General features: G+C 43.5%; 1 protein-coding gene and 1 non-coding gene across 3 annotated transcripts in view; one reads left to right on the top strand and one right to left on the bottom strand.

Moving 5' to 3' along the window:
• LRFN2 (leucine rich repeat and fibronectin type III domain containing 2) overlaps nucleotides 1-19,290 on the top strand; it is a 453,859-nt gene that overhangs the window by 129,695 nt on the left and 304,874 nt on the right. The window lies entirely within an intron of this gene.
• Nucleotides 13,887-13,955, bottom strand: LOC136622663 (small nucleolar RNA SNORD48). The gene has a single exon (XR_010791856.1). It is a non-coding gene; the product is annotated as a small nucleolar RNA SNORD48 (small nucleolar RNA).

Here is a 19,290-nt window from a genome sequence, read left to right as displayed (position 1 = left end):
GCTGCTCTTCCGCCACCGCTGTCCACTGCAGGGAGAAGAATAAAGCGGTGTGCCCAGGGGTTAGCCGCAGGAGCGCAGGTTACACCGCTGTCACTTTGTACTGAGTTCCAGGACCTGAGAGGGGGGCATGGCTGGCCTGTCAAAGACCCTGCATCTTGTCTCCACCCACAGTTCCGGTGGCGACAAGATACACTAATACCCATGCTGTGATTAATATTAATTGCATTGCGGAGGGCCAGTGGGTTGCCTTGCCAACTGGACACAGTCATTGGCATCCAGGTTTGAAATAGCATGCCCTGTACTGATATAGTGATAGTAAAAAAGTACTGCAGAGTGTTATCTAAGGAGCGCTGGTTCAAGTCCCCTACAGGGTCATTAAAAATGTAAAAAGAAATAAAAAAAATAATGCGAAAAAAACCTTTTGCGCACTTTTTTATAATAAAAAAACATGTTGATATTGTTCAGTTATCGGATTGTCATCTCTTCCGGTATAGGGCGCATTCAAATGGCTGTATGCGTATTTCAGTACGTGAAAACATAGCGAATTCACAGAGCGAAATATGCTGGTACTTTGCATATTTCTGCCTAACGGAAGTCTTTTCATCCGTAGTGTATTTACGCGTGTAAACACAAATCCACAAAATCCCATTGAGGGCGGCTTCAGACGAACATGAGCGCAAATCCACTCGCCGCTTGCTGCGTATTTGCACATGAATAATGTTTGAAGAGCCAGGTAATCAGTGTTTTGCGCACATGCCAGCACACATCACTGTACTTTTTGCGTGCGCAGAGCCAGGTGACACGCTTGACACTTTGTTTCCATGGAATTGATTGGCTACTAAAACCCAATGAGGTCTTGCTGTCTTCTTTTCCTACATTTTGCGCAGTGTTTCACGAAACCCCTTGCGTATTTGCGCACTTCCTGTTGACTTCTATGGCATTTTTGCTGCAGAAAATGGAGGAAAATAGAGCAGGACCTATTTTTTTGTGTGTGCAGAATGCTTTTCGTTTGTGCAGATTTTGCATGCGCAAAAACATGCGCAAACACGGCCGTCTGAAGGAGCCCTGATTTTGTGCAAAAAAGGCAGGTTTCCTGTATATTTACTGCACATTTAGGCCTTAGTCACACGGGCGTAAATACGCGCGTATATACGCGCGTAAAAAAACCGCGTGACCATGTCCATAGCCACCAATATGTTCTATCTTTTGTAGGTGCGTTTTTACGCGCGTATATACGCGCGCATTTACGCCCGTGTGACTAAGGCCTTACACGCACCTATTGTTCTCAATGCACTATTTCCGTGCAGAAGCGTATTTTCAGATGACCATACTTGCGTACGAATAATTTGCCCGTGTAATACGCAGGCGATGGAACCCATTGATTTCAGAGGGTTCCTTCTCAGCTCAATATTTTGCGCGTGTGTTTCGCATGCACTGAAAGAAATAGGACCTGCTCTATTGTTGTGTGCATTTGCGCAGCAAGGGCTCCATAGAAGTCTGGAGGAGGCGCGCAAATGTGAACTCAATACGCCCACAAATGTGAAATGCGCTGCGCAATTCTGTGAAAAGAAGGACACATCTGGACCTCATTAGGGCTCCCACCCACTTGCGATATTTTCTTTCTTGCACTGCGAGAGCAGGAGAAAACTCTCGCATCGCAGCGCAAGAAAGAGGCCGGTATAGAACCGGCATATCGCAAGTGGTTTCAATGGGGCTAGCGACAGCAGCGCTAGCCCCATTGAAAGCATAGGGAGAATGCCACGGACTTCTGCCACAGCTGTGACAGCTGTGACAGCTGTGGCAGGAGTTTCCTTCATCCCCCACGGGGACTGCGGGGATGAAGGAATCCTCTGCCACAGCTGTCACAGCTGTCACAGCTGTGGCAAAAGTCCACCGCATTCTATTCTATTGCTTTCAATGGGATTGGCACTGCTGCCGATCCCATTGAAATCAATGGTTTCAGCCAAGCCCTGCGGAATGATTATCTGGGAAGGGCTTGAAATATAAGTCCTTCCCCGATAATCATCAATAAGTGGTGAAAAAATTTTAAAAAATTATTCCTGACCTCTCTGGCACTCAGACGTGTCCTCCTGCTGGCTCCCCGGCACTGCTGTGAAGCTCTTTCTGCAGTCGGGATTTAAAAATCATCGCCTCCTGAAAGGGCTGTGCAGATTGGCTGAGGGCTCAGCCAATAGCAGCTACTGCTTAGCTATTGGCTGAGCGCTCAGCCAATCACACATAGCCCTTAGCTATTCATTCATGAATAGGCTAAACCGCCTTGTCGCGCTCATGTGAACTGGCCCTGTGCAAACAAAAAGCACACCTACGTTATCAAACCTCGTTAACGGCGCAAATACGTTGCATTGAAGCATGCACCATTGCACATACGGTCGTCTGAAGCCGCACTAATACGCACCAAGATAGGATAGTCCGCTTTTTTTCCATGTAATCGAAAGTTGTATGAAAAATACGCAGCTGCGAATGAACCCGTTGACATGGATAGGCTCTACTCCCTGCGCACGGCGTACATAATACGCTGCGTTGTGCGCATACAGCCTGATACAAGTTGTTACACTTTCTACGTACCGCCCCGTGATATCGGAAGATCCACGAAGTCGTGATCTGGTTAGCGGCCGCGCTGTGTCAGGCTCAGTGGAATGGCACTGCTGACTTGACTTGGCAAGGTGTGATGCAGCAGAGCTGGCTTAGCATATATGATGTAGCAGAGCTGAATTGATAAAATGTGGTGCAGTAGAGTTGACTTGGTAAGATGTGCTGTAGCAGGGCACAGTTGACAAAATGTAGCATAGCAGAGTTGACTTGGCAAAACTTGATATACCAAAGCTGACTTGGCAAGGTTTGATGTAGCAGAGCTGACATGACATGATTGTAGGGTATGATGAAGCAGAGTAGGTGTAATAAAGCAGGGCTGACGTGAAAAGATGTGGCATAGCAGAGCTGACCTGGCAAAGCATAATACTACAGAACTTACTGGGCAAGACATGGTGTAGGAGAGCTGACTTAGTAAAGCATGATGTAACAGCTCAGGTGTAGCAGAGCTGACTTGGCAAGACCTGATGCAGTAGACCACACTTCACAAGATGTAGAGTAGAAGGACTAACTTGGCAAGACTAGATTTAGTAGGATTGACTTGGCAAAGCAGTGCAGACTTGATTGATATGATAAAGCAGTGCTGACTGGGTAAGGTGTGATAAAACAGAGCTAACGTGACAAGATGCGGTGTAGCAGAGCTGACTTAGCAAGACGTGATGCAGCAAAGCACACTTGACAAGATATAGAGTAGGAGGACTAACTTGGCAAGACTTGATGTAGTAGGATTGACTTGGCGAGGCAGGACGAAGCAGTGCTGAGTGGATTGGTATGATAAAGCAGAGCTAACATGACAAGATGCGGTGTAGCAGAGCTGACTTGGTGAGATGTGATGTAGCAGGGCATACTTGACAAGACATAGCAGTAGAACAGACTCAGCAACACATGATGAAGCAGAGCTACCTTGGCAAGGGATAATGAAACTCTGCTGACTTGACTAGGTGTGATAAAGCAGAGCTGACTTGGCAAGATATGGCATAGCAGAGCTGACTTGGCAAGATATGGCATAGCAGAGCTGACTTGGCAAGATATGGTATAGTAGAGCTGACTTGGTAAGCAGCTAGAAACAGGTAAGGAGATGTAGGAGCAAACAACAGATGACCCTTGATCATCAGCTATAGCAGGTATATATATATATGGGAGAACTGATTAATGGATAAGATACAGAGAGGAGAGACCGGGACCAGGAAGAATTAACCCTTGCCTCACTGGTGCAGCCGGATGCGGTGAAACTGCGCAGAAGCCATGGCGCTAGTAAGAGAAATATTGGAGCATTGCAGTGACTATCCGGTGGAGAAGCGGCTCTACCAGACCTGACATAAGTGCATTCCACTAAATAGCATTGCCCTGGGGGCTCACAGCTGCCCATCGACCCGGCATTGTGGGAAACATAAAGCATAATGATGTTTTCATTATAATGGAGGATGTGAAGCCGTCCGCGCAGCATCGGGTCTCTGTAGTCTTTTGCTAGGAGGGACAGATCACCTCTTTATATGGGATGGATTCATGAAAGGGGGAAGCTGCTGACTAGAGCTTGACCCGGTAATGATGGCGGCCCGCTGTCTTCTCAAGACGATATCTCATTTGTAATCAGATGATGTGAGAGCTAAAATACACACCAAAGGGCAGCCGTCAGTTCTGTTCATTGCTACAATAAATCCACAAGCAATGGCGTACAGGCCGTAGATGTAGAGTGAGCATCTGCTATGGGGCCCTTGGAGAGAGGGGACCCGGTTGGTTCAGTCCCCTTTGCTATTAGTAGGCGAGAACTTGTACAGGACTCCCCTACATAGTGAAGCTGGGGCAAGGGTAATAGAAAGGGTATGGAGGGGAAACCAATACCTGGCACTGGTGTCTGGGATGGCAGTTGTGTACTTGGGGTGTATATATCATCAATGGTTCACCCCTTGTGAGAGTTGAAAATTGATTGATACACTGAAGACTCAAAATCGGAGCTTCTGGGGTTTGGTCCATATCTGCCTATGTGGGTTACAACACATGCAATATATTTATATATGGCTCTATATACAAGTGTGGCTGATTGGACGTTTTACTGTGACACGAGACATTGGTTTATGGTCCCGGACGAGCCCCCTGAATCTAGAGGGGAAACGCGTAGGTTGATGTGGGTTCGTTATCTGGATACATAGTTACATAGTATCTTAGGCTGAATGAAGACAATGTCCATCTAGGTCAGCCTGTTTCAGCCACTTTGTTGATCCAGAGGAAGGCCAAAACCCCAAGAGGCAGAAGCCAATTAGCCCTTTCAGGGGAAAAATTCCTTCCCAACTCCATAATGGCAGTCAGAATAATCCCTGGATCAACCCCTAATAGTTCCTACCTGTCTGTAAGACCCGGATCAACAACCCGCTGGTCACCTAATGTCTATATCCTGTAATATCATAGCGCTCTAGAAAGGCATCTAGTCCCTCTTAAACTCCTCTATGGATTTTGCTATCACCACGTCCTCAGGCAGAGAGTTCCACAGTCTCACTGCTCTTACAGTAAAGAACCCCCTACTGTGTTGGTGATTAAACCTGGATAGAATGGTGTCTTTGGTATTAAATATCATTGTATATTCGTTTTCATATGATATTTTTGTCGTTCAGAGTACCAATCATGGAACAATGGAAATATTTATCTTTTTTTTTTAGATACTTACTGGTTGGATCAGCTCACATTTTTCATGTCCCTTACTATTGTATACCTCCCCCTCTCCTTCCTCCTTTTAATTAGGACGAGGTATGGTGAGGTAGGATTAGGTTCCTGCGCGGGGCCGTCCTTTTCAGGGCAGTCACCCTGCTATATCATCTACAAGTTAGTGCTTGGGATGAATTAGGGTGCAAATAGGTATATTTTTATAATATTTTATTAAAATTAATACAAGTTATACTTCATTATATGATACGGCATACCCTTTTGTGATTTGCGAACTTATTGTGTCTGTGATTAGACTATATTCGTCCAGAGGGGCATATATCCCTGGTAACTCTGTGAGATATTCTCAGCCATGTAAGATGCAGTGATCCATTTGTTTTTGAGAAATAAAAAAGCAAGAACTTAAAATAGCTTCTTGGTTTTAGTACTTTTCACAGGGAGATAAATCATGGCATCCCATGAGGCGTTATATTATGTTAAATAATGTTTAAATTGCCCACAAGCTTATCAAGTACTGAAGGAGTCAGCGGATTTCTAAACATATATTATTTGTCATGATGCTGCACTCAGCTCATTATGCATGCAAAGAAGCCTCCAAGAAAATCATCAGGACTGAGCCGCCTACGGATGGGAACGACCAAGTGCAGTAGCGGTACGTGAAGATAATGTCTGGACCTTTTCACTCTATGGCCGTAACATTACAGACTTAAATTAGTCTTAAAATGAACCAGATTCATAAAAGTAGCTCGGCTGAATGATAAATCTGTAGAATTGTAAGGCTGTCTAGTGAAGGTTTGGACACTCTTTAGTAGGCTTAGTCTATGCCAAAGATTGCACCAAAATTTTGGTGCAATTTCTTACCATTTTATAGTGCAATTTTTGGTGCAATTCAGACCATGCCCTCATTTTGTATGAAAGAATGCCCCTTCTCAGATACAGAGAGAAAATGTCCGAAAGTCTTTAAAACGCAGTAAAAGTGTTGCCAGAAAACGGTCAAATTGTCAGTAGAAGATAAGCCTTACTTGGCAATTTTTGTAAGTGTTCTTCAGGGTGATCCATGAACGTGGAGCACTATGCAAAGTTTTGGGCCATAAGCCATGTCCCCTTTAGAGGACATATCCCTTTTTCCACTATCAGATCTTCTATTTGCCTCCCCAAATCCTCCCCCCCCCCCCCAAATCCTCCATTTTTATCCCACATCCTCATCAGGGCCAGAGCCTTCTTTTTCTATACATAAGACTATTCTTTAAGGGAATCGATCATCAACTATAAGCACCATAAGCAAACTTATGGTGCTTATAGTTTAGGTGACGAGGAATTCGGGAAGTCTCCTACTCACCCGGTCCCCTGTTCCTGCGGCGTGCCCCGGCAAAGGAAGTTCATGCACAACAATCTTTACTCTTCTCAGAAGGCTGTGCATGCACTTCCTTAGAGATGGGTGGGAATGTGCGTGCACAGCCTTCTAAGAAGAGTCAAGCTTGCTCTTTACCTGATGACTTTGCCGGGGAATGGGTACCAGGTGAGTATGAAAAGAAGCTCCCAGGACTCCACATTACCTAAACTATAAGCCCCATAATTTAGTTTACAGCACTTATGGATGATGACAGGTTCCCTTTAAAAATAATTATCTGATATAGAAAACCCAATAACTTAGAGTGGGTCCCCCAATCAGTTCCCCTGCGGGGGTGCTATACGTAAATTGAACACTTTCTAACGCGTTTCCCGAACAGATTACAGCAAACTACTAGTGTCCCTGCAGCAGAGCAACCTGTGTTCAGCTTTTAGGTTTATATTACGGGGTCTTTGTAGCCAAAAGGGATTGGCCAAGGCAGACAACCTCTTTAAACATACAGTACCTTCTGCCGTTAGCACATATACTATATATCCATCCACTACATGTGCTGTGCATGGAAGAATAATATTCTCGTCCCTCACCCCTATACCTCTTTTAATGCACCCCAAGACTCTATTAGCTTTTGCAGCAGCTGACTGGCATTGGTTACTCCAGTTTAGTCTACAATCCACTAGTACCCCCAGGTCTTTTTCCATATCACTTTTCCCTAGCAGTACCCCATTTAGTGTATATTAGTGACATCCGTACTCCTGCCCATGTGCATAACCTTACATTTATCAACATTGAACTTCATTTGCCTTTTTTCTACCCAAGCCCCCAACTTATCTCGGTCCGTTTGTAGTCGCACATTGTCCTCCGTTGCATTAATTATTTTGTATTACTTCATATTGTCTGCAAATATCAATACTTTACTGGCAGATAGCCAAGGTGTATGGCTTAGTCACGGAACCCTAAGTTTCATGTTCAAGATCCCGAAGGAGCATGAGAGCCTAGTGAAACAAAAATTAAGAGGCAAATCCAGGTCTATTGTGGCACAAGTCAATGGAAACAGTATTTGGTAGAGTCTAATGATAGGACACAATGATTCAATGAATAAGGCCTGATGATTGCTGGTGCCAAAAGACCTCTTAGCGACCTCCCTTACTGCTCTTCAGAGTCTTCTTCTACAATTCATAAGCCCTTTAATGCTTCAAATACAATTTTCTCCTCCACTGAAGACTGAAGGGATGTGGACACCATGTATCAAAAATGTAAGATCCAAGGCTAAGAGATCTTCATGTCTTCCAACCACCCAATTGTAAAGGGACAGTCCCCAATTTGGGGGAGGTTCCACCATCCTGGGAGGCAGAAGACATGTTCTGCAGGGGTGGACATATCGCCTGTTTAGCCAGTAAATTTACTTCAGGTGGTCATGAAGGGTGTATGGGATGAGCTCTAGAGCCAAGTCCGCCCTATACTGGCAGCTATCTGTTGTTTTTCCCAGAGGACAGCCATTGGTAACTTCTGCAATCAGATCACAGCAGTTAACTATTTAGATGCTACAGTCAAAGCTGGCTGCACATCTAAACAGTCAGCAAGAGGAGAGAACCCCTTTCTGTACCCCATCAGCACCCTCTACAACGCAATCACAGGCTACTAATGGGCGAGAATGCCAGCCAGGAGTCTTCTGAAGGCTCCCAGGGCTACCCTGCATAGATGCCCATTGCAGGGCTTCATAGACAACATTAAAAACCACTGTATACTGCATTATTGCATTAAGGCCCATTTACATGCAGCGATGATCGCTCAAAGATAGCTCAAAACGACAGTCTGAGTGACATATTTGAGCGATCATTTTGCATAAACTATTAGTAGCTACTCAGATACTTAGTAAGTAACTTATTAGCGTGCAAATGAAGCCATCGCTGAATGCAGTTAATAGCCGGAGGACTCTAATCTCCTTTTACCTCCTTTGTTCTCCAACGGGTATAAAAGCTATCAGCACTCCTGATAAGACTGCACAATGATTTTTAGGTTGGCCTAAATTTAACGATCAGCCAGCAGTGCATGATGGTTGCTTTTTATTGCTGTGGGGAGTGGGGGGCGGGGAGAGAGAGAGCTCCCCCCTGCTACCCCCCGCTCCACCCTGCCGCCCCCCGAATCTTTTCTCCCGAGTAGGCAGTTACTCGAAAAAAGCGATGCTCGCTCGAGTAATTGCCCTAAACGAGTACGTTCACTCATCTCTAATTAAAAACACTAAATAACCTCGGCATCACCGTGACCGGACCGACCTGCGGAGCGAAGCTCATATGGCGTTATAATATTTAATATGCATACATTCCGGGAGACAGAACCTGCTCTTCTCTTGTGTGCGGACACAACCGCGCCGCGCCGCCACGTGACCGATCCTGTTAGAGGTAAGCAAAATGGAAAAATAAATGGATGTGTCAGAGTTATTGATCGGAAGATTGGGCGATACGTAATAAATAAAATGCTAACATTTGTTCTCCTTCGATAAAAAGAATGTGACGCGGCTACAGGTGTCAAACCGGAGGTACAAATCTGTAAGCGTCCTCCCCGCGTCCCGAAACATGGCCTGCAACCATAAACTCCATCTGTACAACAAGCGGCTGCGTTATGGGAAAATCAATAATTGGCCATTATATTCTCTGATTGTTTCACAAAAGCGCGGCTTTAGCCTTCCAGTCGTGTAATATAATCAGAAGTGCTGGGAGGATATTTCAAAAGACGTCATTTTTGTTTGTGATTTTATGGCCAAGTACTGGAGGTAAATGTTAACCTAGAGCAAAGTCTGGCCAAAACATGTATAGGAGGCCCCCTGCCCAAGGAATACTGCCATAATAGTACCTGCGTGCGAGATCCATACTATGCAATACCAAATATCTGTATCCTACAGTATATATATAATATTACCATATAATGCACACATCGTATCGCCATATAATGCCCACTATACCATATACACAAATCACCCTACAATGCATACATAATATCTCCAAACAGGCCTTACATATATGAGTGCCATACAATGTACACATATCACCAGAATGGGCACCCATAATGTCACCATACAATGCACATATAATATCACTATATAGTGCCAATATAATAAATATCACCATCTAGTGCCCACATAGCATCCTGATAGAATGCCCACATAATATAATCATACAGTGTCCACATGACATTGCCATACAATGCACATATAATATCCTCATACAATGCTCTTACAGCAGCACTATACAGAGCTTACATATAAGTGCCATACAATAAATACATAATATCACCATACAGTACCCACATAAAGTCACCCTACAATGCCCAGATAATACAGCTAACCCACCATATCTCTATACAGTGCTGAAATGTAGGTGCCATACAATGAACACATAATAAGAATGCTATAAAATAAGCAAATTACAGCATAGACAACATAACTATCATACATACTGAATATTTAAGATGTGTTGCCAAGGTAAAACCAAGTTGTACCCGGACAAAGTGGCAAACAGTGGGGTATTATGGCTTTGCCTGTGCTCAGAGGTGCGGTAGAAGGGGTGCACAAGTTGCAGTCACCCCAGTGCCTTGTGGCCTGAGGGGTACCAAAGGCCCTTCTACAAAAAACACTGACCAAAGTAAAAAAAGGGCATGGGGGGGGGGGGGGGGTAAGGTAGGGCCATGGCTTATAACAACATATAATTTTACCTCCGTTGTTCCAGTGGCCCCTATACTAATAGCATCCCATCTTAGTGGCCCCCGTGGTAATTCTGTGACCCCCTTAGCGGCTCCAATGGTAATAGTGTGACTCCTTAGTGGCCCCAATAGTAATTGAACAACTACTGTGGCAGCAAGTAGTTAACTCAGTGAAGCAGGTCTGGTCCGGCTGTTGTGGCTGACTAGCACAGAGACCCTGCTTCCATCCTATGTGTCTGCACTGCGTACTGTATGTACAGGGAAGCAGATGCCAGGGGAGAAAGGAGGGTCTCTGCGTACAGCAGCCGCAGTGGGGCCAATTAGTTTTTACTGCCCATTAATATAGCAGGTAAAAAACAAATACCGGCACCGGCCTTGGAACTTAATTACAGATTGGGCTGTTGCCTTGCCGGGCAGACAGGGATCCTACTCTACACTGGTAACATAATAACATAGGGGGGAAGGGGGAAAGGGACTTGTTATTTGTATAGCGCCAACTTATTCTGCAGCGCTTTCAGGTAATTTTTATTTATTACCCCCCACCAAGCTTGGTTCTCATTTTACCGACCTCAGAAGGCTGAGACAACCATGAGTCGGCAGCCTGAACCACATGGGGATTGAACTTGCAACCTTCAGGTTGAGTGAGAGCTTAGGACTGCATACTGCTGCCCTAACACTGTGTGCCTAACAGTCTGTTAGGCTGAAAGAAGACAATGTCCATCTAGTTGATCCAGAGAAAGGCAAAAAAACCAATGAGTGGTGCATAGAAAGAGATCCAGGGAGATGTTAGGATGTGGGGAAAGAACCCGTTAGTGACCACCAATACACGTTCCTATGGTAGCCACTAATGGGCTTTAAACCTGCACATACATCTTTTTAAGGCTGACTACTTACTGCCAGATCCTGCTGTAACTGCCAGGAATGCAGAAACCTCAGATCCTGGCAGTTTAACCCTTTCCAATCCACTGTCTGACCTCTGAAGACATTATGATTTAGGGCTGTACAGCTCCGATGTTGGAAGACGTTTGTCGGGGTTTTCTTCTTGTATATTGTCAGCCTCTATGCTGTCGGAGCCTATCCAACGTGTGACTTCATGCAGTACTGGCTTTAGCCAGCATATAGCGCTGTTGTATAATGCAGAAAAAGAGTAAGCCCCCTAGGAAAACCAGGATACAAATTGGATTGGAAAGGATTAAACCCTCATGTACCACAATCAATACCAACTGCAGCATGTAAGCAGATAATAGGTGGCTCATTTTGTCACCCATCTGCACTGTGCAATGCAACCTGACCAAGGTCTCCATGTAACGTAGCCTAGTAGACTCCGCCTCCGCCTCTAATAGGCTAATATTATAGGCATAGTAGAATGCAATACATAAGTAATGCAGTCTACTATTCTAGCAATCGACCAATAACACCTTCAAGTCCTCTTGAGGGACTACAAACTAGTATAAAAAAAGTTCAATATTGTCTAACCTAAAGAAAAATGTAATATTAAAAAAAATATGCATTTTACCCACAAAATCTTTTTTAAATGGATAAAATACCATTTTTTTAAAAAGCAACACCTAACAAGTATCACTTCGTCCATAATGACCCAAACAATGAAAATATTTTGTTATTAATCCCTCCTGGTTGAACGCCATAAAAGTCATTTAAAAACATAACACCAGAATTGCGCCCCCCAAAAAACACAATAAAAAGCATTATAAAAAATAACAAGTTCCTCAAAACAGTAATAAATTCTACAACTCTTCCTGCAAATAAACAAAACCTCCCAGAACTTCACTGCCAGAAAACTAAAAATGTTCTGGATCTTAGGATGCGATGATGCAGAGTCAATTGTTTTTCTTTAACCCCTTAAAAAACAAGTCTGTTTTATTTTCCATTTTAGTTTTTTCCTCCCCTCTTCATAAAAATCATAACTCCTTTATTTATCCATCGACGTCGCTGTATGTTCTTTGCGTTACGAGTTGCATTTTTCAATGGTGCTATTTAATGTACCATATAATGTACTGAAAAACTTTTTAAAAATTCTAAGTGGAGTAAAATAAAAAAAAAACTTGACATTCCTCCATCCTTCAGTTCGCCCTGTTTCTACAGCGCACAAACTGCAACAAAAACGACATGATAACTTTATTCTATGGGTCGGTACGGTTACTACAATACCAAATTTTTCCGTCGACGTAGTTGTGTCAGGGCTTATTTTTTGCGGGAAGTCTTGTAGTTTTTGTTAGTACTAATTCAGAATACGTACGACTTTTTGATCACTTTTTATTGGTTTTTTTTCTGGGAGACAGGGTGACCGAAAAAGTGCATTTCTGGTGTTCTTTATTTTTTTTTCGGACAACGTTCACCGTGTGGGGAAAATAATGTGCTACTTCAATAGATCGGACTTTTACAAACGCGGTTATACCATATATGTATTTTTATTTTATGATTTAGAATTTTTAATTATAGGTATGGCAAAAGGGGGGTGATTAAACTTGTATAACTTTTTTTTTTTTACAATAAATAAAACTTTATTACTCTGATCTACACTTTTTTCTTAAGTCCCCCTGGGGAACGACAACATGCAATGCTTTGATCGCTCCTGCAGTATGACATAATGTTATAGCATTACATCATACTGTTCTTTGACAGGCAGCCTATCAAGCCACCCCATGGGGATGGCTTGATAGGCAGTCTGCTAAGGCAACCTTGGGGCCTTTCAGAACGCCCCCGGCAGCCATGACACCTGCACGGCTCCCCCGATCTCACCGCCAAGGGGGGGTGGGGGGCTGTAATGAACCCCTGAAGTGGGATGTAAATGGCGCTGTCAGAATTGACAGCGGCATTTAAAGGGTTAATAGCCACGATTGGCCGTACGGCTGATTGCAGCTATTGACCGCGGGTGTCAGCTGTGATAAACAGTTGACGCCCATGCTGTATGAAGAGAGGTCGCCCCGCGACCTCTCTTCATACATACCCCGATGCTCCAGGACGTACCCTTACGTCCTTGGTCGTGAAGGGGTTAAAAATGTGTTTTTATTTTAATAAACTTGAAAAAAAAATAAACACACATTTTAAAAGAACATTATTATATTATTTTAACTGAAAGCTGAATACCGTGAAAACAAAACCCAAAAAACAATAACGGAGTTTTGCGGTTCGGTGGTTGGGGGGGTTGTTCAAAAAATGTAATAAAAGTTATACCACACATTATATGTAACCCAGAGTGTTGCCGGTAAAAATATAACACCCCCCCCCCCCCTTCCCCCACCAAAAAAAAAAAAAGGGCTCATATGGCAATGTCAACGAGTTATGGCTCTTGCAACGCAACTAGGGTCTTCAAGGAACAAAATAGGCCGGTCACTAATGGGTTAAGTGCTGCAGAAATAAGATTTCCCATCATGCTCTATTATCCTGGTCTATGAAAAGTCTTCTTGTACTTATTGCCGTGACATACAAGCTTGTTCAAGTACATCCGATAGAAGTTTTTATCCTTTGTCTATTTTTGGTCGTTCTTTTTTTTGCCCGTTTCATGGAAAGTTGATATTTTCTATCGCATTGCTGTTTGTCTAACTTCTCTCTAAGCAGCACGGCGGTGATGGCGTCAGCGAGATCCTGCCATACAGAGTCACCATGACTTATCATTAAGAATGGAATCTCATCCGCTTGTCATGAGCGTGCTGGGGCTTCATCTGGCTGCAGCTCGAAGGGAAAAAAGAAGACAGAAATCTTAATCTGCTGCCGCAACAAAATTCCGGAGCGCCGTTCGCATCCAACGTCCTGAAAAATGAGTCTCAATACCCGCTTTATTTCCTGTCTCCCATATATCTGACTGATTTTACGGAATATCCTCTGTATACTGGTGAAGGTTGTTCAATGAGTCCCCTACTAAATAATGTGTGTAGGAGGGGCGGAGCAATAATGACGCCTTCACATGGATGATAAAATTGCGCAATTTTGGCACGATGCAAGATTTCTTAAACTAATGATTTTCAATGGTTTGCTTCCAATTAGCGATGTTGCAATTTTTTTTTAATCTCCCATGTTTCCCTATGGAGCCGTGCGTTGCAATGTGATTTGAACATTAGAAAGTCCTATTGACTTTGTAATGTTAACCCTTTCCAATCCGTTGTCTGACGTCTGAAGACATTCTCATTGAAGGCTGTACAGCTTCGATGTCGGAAGACGTCCGGCAGGGTGTTCTTACTGTTTATTACTGGCCACTCTGTTGTTGGGGGCCTCTCCTGCATGTCCCATACTGCAGTACTGGCTCTAGCCAGCAGATGGCGCCATTGTAAAATGGTCGAAAGAGAGAACCCCCCTAGGAAACCCTGAATCCAAAACTGGATTGCAAAGGGTTAATCCTATAGCGATTTAAAAAATGCATCATTTTATCGCGGGTGGCAGTGATGCGATGCAAGATTATTCTGAAAGAAAGCATCGCTGGCACTCAAAAACCACAGGAACAAAGACGTAATTTTGCCGTGATTTTCATGTGGAACTAACCTTACAGTTCAATTAGTTGTATAGGTACTTTAATTTTGCACACAGTTTTTGAATGTTGCAACATAGTTTCAATACTTTGGCAATGCTGGCTTTATTGCTCTGCAACACTGTCTTAGCCTATTGATACTCATGGAATAAAGTCTCAGTCTCTTTCTATATTCACAGTCTCTAAGCTACTTAGTAGCATACCTGGCATAACTCTCAACACTCTGAACAAGTGTACACATTCACAGTCTCACAATAGCCGACCTCCATTGTTTTAGCAAGGTTCACGATAGAAGCTCCCGCAGCAACAAGTGTCCCACTCTCCGGAAACTCTCAGCTCCAACACAAGCTCCAGGGCTTTCCACAACTTGAACTTTCAAGCTGCACCCACAGCAGATGTCCAGGGCTTCTCTTATGGCTCACAGCTCAGGTTGCACCCCACTATAGGCTGAACTAGATGGATAGATGTCTTTTTTCGGTCTTACATCCTATGTTACCTTGCACCGACCCCTCAAAGTTGCTACTTACTCCACCATTATGGCCAACACAATAACGACTTGCAGGCCACACTCTACCTTTTGTACCAAACATGGCCACCACCCTCAGGGTGTGACATACCCTATCATTTGTCTATAAGATGCACATTCTCCTTTCAGCACAGTGTCCAGTTATGCAAACCTTCAAACTGGCTACAGTGATTGGGAACAAGATCATTCACAACATATCCACAAGGGCCACAACAGAGACTGTGACAAGAACCTCATTTCACAGTTTATTCCATCTCCAGTTATGAAATTTCAGAAAATGTTGATAAATGTGTTGCACCTTTAAATAAATCTAGAGATGAAGAGTTATTTTGTACACCCCTCGTCAACTGGACCAAGACTACCACAAATATTGCCACTTTGTAAAAAGTTGCAATTCCTAAATTCGTCTTTGAAAGACCTCATTCCGCTCACACTCCCTAAATCCATATGCCGTGTGTCTTTATATCGTGTAGATGATTATACATACACAAACAGAATTTACTAAATGTCCCGTTTAGCCCTTGGAGTCGGAGAGATCTGTTTTCCTTACCTAATCCCCTTTTGGCCACTGGCAGTTTCCAGTGTGTGTTGACCATTGTGATAATCCACTTCAACCGTATTGCATTTGTGCGGCCAGGACTATAGTTTATCATTGTATTGCACACAGACGGTTGTTATCTTCGTGATGTTGTGCCTTTGGACAGGATGACTGGAAGCTATGGTGGAATGTCCCATTGTTCTGGTGGAATTGCCAAGTTTTTGATTCGTTTGGTGTTTAGGCTTTGATTTCGTTAACAAACATGCTAATTGTATTTCAAAAATTGCAGCACAAAGTCTAGAGCTGCTCTCCATCCAAGGTCCTTACCGACTGCCAGATGAAGGAATGTGAAATCATACTAGAAATTCCCGATCCAAGGCCGGGTGCAGTCCTCCATATTTCTCTACCTTGTAGCTGGAAGTGGAGGAACTACTGGCAAATACTATATGAATGAGTGCTAAGTCCTTCGTACGTGGGCTAATTGGGCACAAACATTTACTAGAGTGCTAGTTTACCAACTCATCAGGCTGTGTAAAGTGCACCCCATCAGTAAATGCACTTTTGATGGATGATCACATGTTTTTTGGAGTCTAAAAAAATCACGGTTCTCTGCAGCAAAGTCCCCCATGAGGGGTTATGTGATGTTGGGAACAATTAAAAAACTACTCTAGGATGGGGTAGAAGGGTGTTTGTATCCAAGCAGTTACCAAAACATTATTGAAAAAGGAAACTTCTGATTCCGGCCAACCGATGGTCCATTATGTGACAATTATACTAAACTCCAATGCTTTGCTGCCCAGGAGTGATGATAACTTCCAAGCAGCACAACATTCGAGTTCAGCGTAATGGCAGTCAACATTGGAGCTATTCTTCTTCAATGAAGTGCTGGGTAAGTGCCCAACACTACTCATCATCAGAACTGGGCCCAAACTCTTTCCTGCTCCAAGCCACACACATGATATGCAGACTTATAGGTCTATTTGTTCTAGATGATGTGGACCAGGATATTGGTCATGTAATCCATATATATATGCAGCTGATGAAGAGGTCTGCGAACATCGAAATGCATAACATTGCTGTTTCTAATTCCGATAAATAAAAAACTTTTTGGATTCTACAAAACATTGGCTTTATGGGCAACAAAAAACAATTATTGAGCATTACCGTAGGTTTTTTCCTTTTCATCATCAACCTTCCAAAAATCCAATTAGGTGGAAGATGGAAGATTGAAGATGAATGATTGTTCGGATAGGTCTGGGCAAGGGGCTAGTTAATAAGGTGCTGAGCTTGATGATTGGCTATCATTTAATGGCGATATGGGACCATGTTAAAGGGCCCTTAAACTATATGCGCATAGTTTGAGCCTTACATTTGGTGTCTACCTCCGACATATGCGTCAAATAGATCTATAGGTCTTCATTGTCTATTCAGTGTCCTTCTAGTCTCTATTTGGGTGGAATGTATCAATATACCTTGTTTTAATGTCCATAGGGAAGCTCTGCAGTCTGCACTTTTCTATACAGTGAGCCATTGCATAAAAGTATAATGTGCAGTATACTGTATTTTTTTTTTTTTATGGGACCTTACGGAGAAAGCATACCACTCTATGCCTATCCTGGGCCATACATCAGAATCGTCTGTGAGGTTATGCATTGGAAATCTTTCTGACTAGAGATGAGCGAGCATGCTCGGATAAGGCAGTTACTCGAGCGAGCATTCCTCTTCTCGAGTAACTGCATTCTCGTCCGAGCAGGCTAGGGGGAGGGGGGTGAGCGGGGGGTAGGGAGGGAGGGAGAGGTCTCTCTTACTCCCCCCCCCCCCCGCTGCCCCGCCCCCCCCCCCCCCGAGCCTGCTTAGACGAGAATACAGTTACTCGAGAAGAGTGATGCTCGCTCAAGTAACTGTCTTATCCGAGCGTGCTCGCTTATCTCTATTCCTGACATATACCTTTGTAGAACGACCCTGCATTTGGGCTTTAAGCTAAACCTTTAGAGTTGTGCTAGTCAACCGGACCCATGATGGGGCATCAAAGTTGGGTACAAAAAGGTAGACATACAAGGGCAAGATACCACCATAAACAATAACAGTGTTACTAGAGTGTTTATAAGGGATACAAAATATGATTCCATTGGCTCAAACTTCCTGGCAATTTATGACTCAGCAGACTAATTAATACACCAGAGAGGGAGATGCTAATGTGAGAGGGGAATAGTGATATGATCACTGACAAATTAGTGGATGGACAGCAAAGAGGCAGCATTCTATTCCCATGCTGGATCCATCCTCTGTCTACGTCCTTCTCCGGTTGGACATCATGTTCCACTGAGGCTCACTGATAGCTAGGTTAATCAAGATTAAACTCAGTAATATTGTCAACCTGTGGTCTCTCCATATGTTTTTGTTAATACCATAGAATCCAAGACAAAAGGGAAAATGTTTCCTCCTAAGATCGGTTCTTACCTTTGCAAATCTTTCAAATGCCACATTGCCTAGTCCCTATGGTTATCTATGGTCAGGCAGAGAACTTAAGAAAAGGCAACACACTTTAGCTAGATGCTATACACAACAGCTGATAACGGGATTTCAGTAAGCTATATGTTGCAGTAAGTTTTGGTTTTTGTTCACGGAGGTCTGGTTTAGGGTAGTGCTGTTTTGGATTTTCCTTTCAGCTTATAAATTAGGGAAGCCTTTAGTCCTGTCTTGGCTGTGGACCTGTGCTGATTATTCTCAGTCTTCATCTGATGGTTGTTGGAATCAGAGCTGGATGTTGGTCTCCAGTTTTTCCCTGATCATCTCAAGCTAAAAGCTATGGTTAATTGGGGTAATTGTATTCATACTTAGTTGTTTACTTCTGTGCTAGATAAGGACAGTAAGTGGCTAAAGATCTTGGGCGGGGGGGGGGGGTTCTTAAAAGGACGGGATTTCTGCTATAGGCAAATATGGCCTTTTATTCTGAGTCATATAGGGAAAGTTCCCCCCTCTATCTGTTTGTCCACACGTCACCTGTAGTGGTTTATGTTCTTTGTTCTGCTGTGTGAACATAGCCCAGGAACTGTTCGGAGGACTGATTTTGGTAAATCCTGGTCAAATGTGACAGTATAACTGCTATGAAGTTGCCTATAGTGCCGACGTCAGGGGGTTACCCTATTGGGATTTCTGAAAAATGGAAAGTTATAGCTGTCAAATTTTTAAAGGGTAAGATGAAACTTGATGTTGCAGGGACATTTATCGGTTAGTTTGTATAACAATTATAGATTGTTTTTCCCTGGCTAATTTTTTAATTGGTGGTCTTCAGGTCATCGGGTCATAAAGGGGAGGAACTAGACTTTAGAGGACACTCTGAGAGGACAGGTTACACATATGATTTTGGAATACCTCAGGAGGAGTGAGCGTGGGTCCCCCAAGCCTAGCCTTGTGTTAGAAGGAGA

Source organism: Eleutherodactylus coqui, chromosome 3, assembly GCF_035609145.1.
Source record: "Eleutherodactylus coqui strain aEleCoq1 chromosome 3, aEleCoq1.hap1, whole genome shotgun sequence".
NCBI classification, from domain to species: domain Eukaryota; kingdom Metazoa; phylum Chordata; class Amphibia; order Anura; family Eleutherodactylidae; genus Eleutherodactylus; species Eleutherodactylus coqui.
This window is presented reverse-complemented; position numbering and strand designations above follow the sequence as displayed.